Here is a 7,142-nt window from a genome sequence, read left to right as displayed (position 1 = left end):
CGATGAATTGCAATCTCACTCGAAAACTAATAAACATAAAATACTCAATGAAACACTGATCATAATAAAAACGTCAGACCAACTCTGAGAGGTGTTTGCAGAATAAAAAAGTTCTTTAACAAACTATCATTACAATATTGACACAGTTCACTATTTTGCACGAGGGAGGAGTGCAGAGAAAGGGACAGCCAGATGTGCGAGAAAGGATGGAGACGGCACAGCACAGGTTAATGAATCAATAACTTTGTCGGCACTTGTGCAGGTGCTTCTCTAACACCTGGCTGTCCCTTTCTCTGCACTCCTCCCTCGTAACAAATAGTGAACTGTGTCAATATTTTAATGATAGTTTGTTAAACAACTTTTTAAATTTTAGGACATAAATTCTGCAAACAAATCACAGAGTTGGTCTGATATTTTGATTATGATCAGCGTTTCATTGAGTATTATATGTTTATTAGTTTTTGAGTTAGATTGCAATTCATCGGTCCGCTTTTGAGCCAAACGCACTATAGTGGTTAAGGTGTTCGCTTGTCACGCCGAAGACCCGGGTTCGATTCCCCACGTGGGTACAGTGTGTGAAGCTCATTTCTGGTGTCCCCCGCCGTGATATTGCTGTAATATTGCTAAAAGCGGCGTAACTAAACTCACTCACTCATTATTATTGGTAGAAAATACCAAACATGATTTTTCATTGTCTCGATTGTCATCATCTTATCAAAATGAGATCTTACTGCTCACTACGTCAACACCAAAGATCTGAGGGTATCCATTACAGGTCACAGGCCACGTCCGGGCGACCTTTCTCTTTTGTGTCTAGTTTCTAAATCTTGACTTCCCAATTAAGAAAAGCCCCACATTATTGAGGACGAGAGGCAATTCTGTGTAATAGTTTCCGAGATATTTTCCGAAGTAGAAGGTAGTATCGAGTGCCATTGGGAATTGTTTATCCAAATGAAGCGAAATATAGATTGTGTCTACTATTCAGAATTAGTCGTACAACCCGTAACTGTTATTCGGAATGCCCCCTCGTTAACCTTTTTGTATGTTATGATAATACATCCGTACTTTTACATTCCCAGTCTTGTTGGCGACGCTGTGATTGGTCGAATGTGAGGACGTTCTGATATGACTTGCAATGACGTGTTCTACAGCAGGTGGTAATAAGGTAACACTTACCTCATTGATTCGTGGCAAGTTTGTTTCGCAACTATTTCATAACTATCAACCCGTGATTGATCTTCAGTAACCCATGCTTGTCTCCCCGTGAAGGTCCGGGTTAGAATTGATCTTCAGTAACCCATGCTGTCTCCCCGTGAAGATCCGGGTTAGAATTGATCTTCAGTAACCCATGCTTGTCTCCCCGTGAAGGTCCGGGTTAGAATTGATCTTCAGTAACCCATGCTGTCTCCCCGTGAAGGTCCGGTAAGAATTGATCTTCAGTAACCAATGTTGTCTCCCCGTGAAGATCCGGGTTAGAATTGATCTTCAGTAACCCATGCTGTCTCCCCGTGAAGGTCCGGTAAGAATTGATCTTCAGTAACCCATGCTGTCTCCCCGTGAAGATCCGGGTTAGAATTGATCTTCAGTAACCCATGTTATCTCCCCGTGAAGATCCGGGTTAGAATTGATCTTCAGTAACCCATGTTGTCTCCCCGTGAAGATCCGGGTTAGAATTGATCTTCAGTAACCCATGCTGTCTCCCCGTGAAGGTCCGGTAAGAATTGATCTTCAGTAACCCATGCTGTCTCCCCGTGAAGATCCGGGTTAGAATTGATCTTCAGTAACCCATGTTATCTCCCCGTGAAGATCCGGGTTAGAATTGATCTTCAGTAACCCATGTTGTCTCCCCGTGAAGATCCGGGTTAGAATTGATCTTCAGTAACCCATGCTTGTCTCCCCGTGAAGATTCGGGTTAGAATTGATCTTCAGTAACCAATGCGTGTCTCCCCGTGAACATCCGGGTTAGAATTGATCTTCAGTAACCCATGCGTGTCTCCCCGTGAAGATTCGGGTTAGAATTGATCTGCAGTAACCCATGCTGGTCGCAAGAGACCACTAACGGGATCGGGTGCTCAAGCTCGCTGACTTGGTTGACACATGTCATCGTATCCCAATTGCGTAGATCGATCCTCATGATGTTGATCACTGGATTCTCTGGTCCTGATGCCTCTACTTACTGACCACCGCATATAGCTGGGATATTGCTGAGTGCGGCGTTGAACAACAAACACGCAAACAAACAAATCATAGCTTCACCGTGAGACCGATTCAAAGACAAAGACTGCAGCATGAATTGTTGGGCTATGAAAACGATGGATTTCATTTGCCGTCATCACAATTGTACAGCAAATGAAAAGTGAAAACCTGAAACAAATTACAGAAGCTCAGCTCAACAACGCCATCGGCCAACTGCAGACAGGCGACTCGTAGCCAGGTTTTCCACGCATTGTTCAGCAAGACCATGAAACCGTTATCAGACACAAGGGTCAAGACGTGACCCACCAATATCCGGTCGACCGTTCGGGGCATCTGCAGGACTGGCTCAAGCGGATTCGTCAGCTACGTGATAGATCACAACGGCCAACTCTGCAACTACAGATATACCAGGGTTGCATAGGCATTCCAAGACAGTGGGGAACCGTCTGCCCCAACGACCATTTCTGACTCAACAGTATCGTCTGCTGCGACGTCGTTGGTGTCAAGGACACAGATCATGGCGCAGGTGTGATGATGTGGGCCGCCATCTTCCATACCCGTAGAACAGACTTGGTACACGTTCAGGGCAGTTTAACGGGACAACGTTACACAGACGAAATTCTTCAGCCACACCTTCTTCCCATCATACAACAAGCCAACGCCCGACCTCACACGGCAAGACAGACAACAGCCTTCTTCGGGAACCAGAGCAGGCATGTACTTTTCTTGTCCTCAAAATCTCAGGATCTAAGCCCCATCGGACATTAATGGGATGCTCTTGATCATGCCAGCAACAGCCACAGAACCTCCCAGCACTGCAGGAAGAGTGGATAACAATTCCCCAGGTCACAATTCGTAATCTGATTGGTTCCATGGGGCGACGATACCAGGCAGTTCTGGACTCTCATGGGGCCATACAAGATATTGACACAGATGACCTTCACCTTAATATACGATTGTTTCATGTCTGCCATAATGAACCTCGTTCACTGACAATGACCTGTACCATATCTGAACAATGTCTTATGATCTGGGGCGGTGGGGTAGCCTAGTGGTTAAAGCGTTGGCTCGTCACGCCGAAGACCCGGGTTCGAATCCCCACATGGGTACAATGTGTGAAGCCCATTTCTGGTGTCCCCCGCCGTGATGTAGCTGGAATATTGCCAAAGGCGGCGTAAATCCAAACTCACTCAGTCAGTCAGTCAGTCTTATGATCTGTTGTTTGTTTATATAATACATAAAGCATAACCGACTTTTGCGGTTCTATGTTATTCCGAGTATATAACAGAAAGGCTAATGACGCAAGCAGTCACCTTTTGAAACAGTATATAGACTTTGAAAACGTACTTGTCCCTGTGTGCGGTATCATATACATAAAGACTATGAAAAATTAATTGTTAGAATCGTGTGGATATCTATAAGCCAATGTCTATTTGCCAGTATTTTGAAATGTCACAACAGGTTTTATACATGTTAATACTGCTGAAACAAATATCTGCTCTGCTTTAGTCGCAATTGGCATGAATGTGGAAAGCGTTTTTTGTTGCTTCTATTTATAGCGTTCCATTTCAAAATAATTTGTATGTACAATATTGGAACAAAACTCAGATATCAATATCGGGAGATACCTCATCAACTTCCATCTTGTTTTTACTTACAGACTGACAAGGTCGATACTGACGCGAATGTTAAAAGATATGGAAATGACAATCGCGTTACGAGATATGACATTTTTAATATATAATGTACTGCTTGAACGACTGAAACGTGCTGAAATGTAGCTCTGACATTAATAGTTAAGTATGTGATATTTTCAGACATATTAGATATTGTATTACAAAAATATTAACAAAAGAATATTGCGAAGTTGGGAACGAAACTTCCGATCATGTGACGTATGTGGTGCCCTAAAACCTACAATGGTCTTAAGTGCACAGTAATCATAAATAAACATGAGTGGGCGGAGCTTATGTGACCACGTCATACGTGTTTCGTACGCACTACTTCTTTCTTGAACACGGAAGTGTCTTTACTTCTGCTGAATCATTGTAGGTTTTAGGGCACAACAGACGTATGACTTTGTCAACTTGGATCAAGTTTTCTGACTAGATTGTTATATAATTGGCTAATAACTTACTTTTGTTAAAACACATCAAAAGTTCTAACTGTTATAAATGGCCTTGTTTTCTTTTAAATGATTCAATTGCTGATAGAACAGCCAGGTAGTCAACAAGCGTGTGTTGTGTAATTTCAACGTCACACGTGCAACTCCGACACCTGGCTGTTCTACCAGCAAGTAGTCCCCCCTCGTATAAAATAGCGAAAAGTGACAACAAATTAATGATCGTTTGTTAAACAACTTTTTTATTCGGGTGTCCAAAAATTATGAGACAAATCATCAGAGTTGGTCTGTCGATTTCATGTGACTGTGCAAAATTTGGTTTTGTTGCAATAATTAGGTTTTGTGATAGTCAGCAATTCATCGGTCTCAAATGAAATCAAACACACTGTAAACACCCTACATGGCATGTATTGGAGACGGAAACGGGTCATACAATTATCGGTGATTGTATTAAGGAAAACCCGCCAGTAAGCGGATTATTCCTTCAACAGTGATGTCAGGAGAAATCAATACCCCTGCACTACACGGTTAGACTGTAGTATTTATGTGGGTATTGGAGGTATCGATGAATATTGTTTCCTGAAAACATTAAACTGGCTCTTTCAAACATGGACTTCCAGTCACGTAATACATTGAAGTAGGGTTTCGTAGCGTATGAAAGTCTGCTTATGCTAAAAGACCTGAGGGATATCGACCTGAATATTGAAACTAATATTGTTAACATTAATGAACTTTGAAGATAATTCTCTCTCTCTCTCTCTCTCTCTCTCTCTCTGTGGACCAGACAATCCAGTGATCAACAGCATGAGCATCGATCTGCGCAACTGGGAACCGATGACATGTGTCAACCAAGTCAGCGAGCCTGACCACCCGATCCCGTTAGTCGCCTCTTACCACAATCATGGGTTACTGAAGATCAATATTCTAACCCGTAATACAAAGCTTGTGAGGAAACCTGAAAAAAAATAAAGGAACACTTGTACTTTCATGTGTTCCCTCTTTTCCACGAGTATATAAGGTATTGTTCAGCATAGTGAGTGCATTGTCTATCCTGCAAAACCATCAATATTTCGTCTATATTAGCTCAAATGACGTAACACCATCTCACTGCAATTACTGGTACGGTTAGGGTGTCCACCTATCTCGTCTATATGTGGCACCTTAAACTTAAGCCCCATTTATACAGGACGGCGACCGCTCTGCCTTCTCTCTGCGTTCTAAAACAATTCAGAACGCCACTGAACACTCAAAGGAGGCACGACGAACGCAGAGAGAAGGCAGTGTAATCGCCATGAAGGCAGAAAGAAGAACGGCTCAGAACGCCACTGTGGTGGCGACTGTATTGAACAGGTTCAAAACAAGCGCAGAGGGGTCGCCGTCATTGTGGATTGACAACATGACGCAGAGGGAAGGCAGAGCGAAGGCAGAGCCATCGCCGAGGTCGCAGAGTGAAGGCACAACGGTCGGCGAAACGACGCCACATAACAACCACGGCGTTTGCTCTGCGTTTACTCTGCCTGCCCTCTGCCTTTCCAGATTACATATAAATAGGTCTTGTACTGCCGATTTCCATGGTATTTGAGAACTGTCGAGCTTGCGATCAGACGTCTCACCATGCCTCCAAGAAGGTATGCTACTAGACGAAAGGCCTAAAAACATTACCGAAAACATTGGTCAACAGGAAAATGTTACTGCTGACAATGTTTTTTTTAAGATATGAACAAAATTGAAGACACACAATATGCACATATTGATATTTTATTTGGAAATCCAGATATCCATAATGAACTCATAAGACTAATGTAGAGTAATGATAGCAATATGAACATCATCAAACAATTCCATCCGCATAGCAATTCAGTTCCATACACAACACTTCAAATCATACGGTCCTGCCATGGAACTGATCCAGCTGCATTGTTGAAGTACAACTTCAGATACTCTACTCTCGCAACAGTTGTCCTGCTCATGTGTCTCGGTTTGGTCCAACTACTTGTGCAATATCGTGCATATTTTCTTGTTGTCTCCATTCTCCAGGTATGAGGTTGTGGTTATCGTCTTCAGTGTCAAGTGCAGCATTCTGTAGCGTTGGATATCGGTTGCGCATTGTATTGTGAAGACAAATGCATGCTTCAATCACATCCTGGACTGAATTAGGCATCAGCTGCATCGTTGAAAGTAGAACTTGAAATCGCTGAGCCAAAATGCCAAACGCATTTTCAACTACTCTTCTTCCACGAGAGATACGATAGTTGAAGATCGGTTGCTCCTTGGTGAGTGCCCTGATTGAATATGGCTTAATCATGTAGATTCTGAGGGCAAATACATCATCCCCGAATGGGAAGAATGGTATGTCACGGTTATCATTCGGCAATGACTCAGGAGCTGGAAAGTTTATTGTGCCATCTTCGAGGCAGGTCTTCAGTTCAGATTCACTGAAAATCTGGCTGTCTGACATCGTTCCAAGTCAGTCGAAGAAGGGAATTCGAAGTGAGAAATGAAGTAGAGATGGATCTCAAAGTCATTAAAATCAGGTCTTTCGCGTGGAAACGCACGAAAAGACAGGAGTGGCGAAACGCAGTTCAGTTAACTTTTTATATAACTAATTTGTTCGATAAAACAGTAGTGGGAGATACTGAGAAAAGTTGTTGAAGACACCGCAACCCTCACCATTTCCACCATAGAACACATCCGACACCTACTGGAGAGAATCTACCACAATCATGTCCTGGAGAATGTCTTCGTTGAATAACACTAAGAACAAGAACTTTACTTGGAAGGTAGTTAAATCTTACATAGATGCATTGTGAATGGTAAAATGGTG

This window comes from Haliotis rubra, unplaced genomic scaffold (genome assembly GCF_003918875.1).
Source record: "Haliotis rubra isolate DU_JTF1 unplaced genomic scaffold, ASM391887v1 Scf59, whole genome shotgun sequence".
Lineage (NCBI taxonomy): Eukaryota > Metazoa > Mollusca > Gastropoda > Lepetellida > Haliotidae > Haliotis > Haliotis rubra.
Note: the sequence above shows the minus strand (reverse complement) of the source record.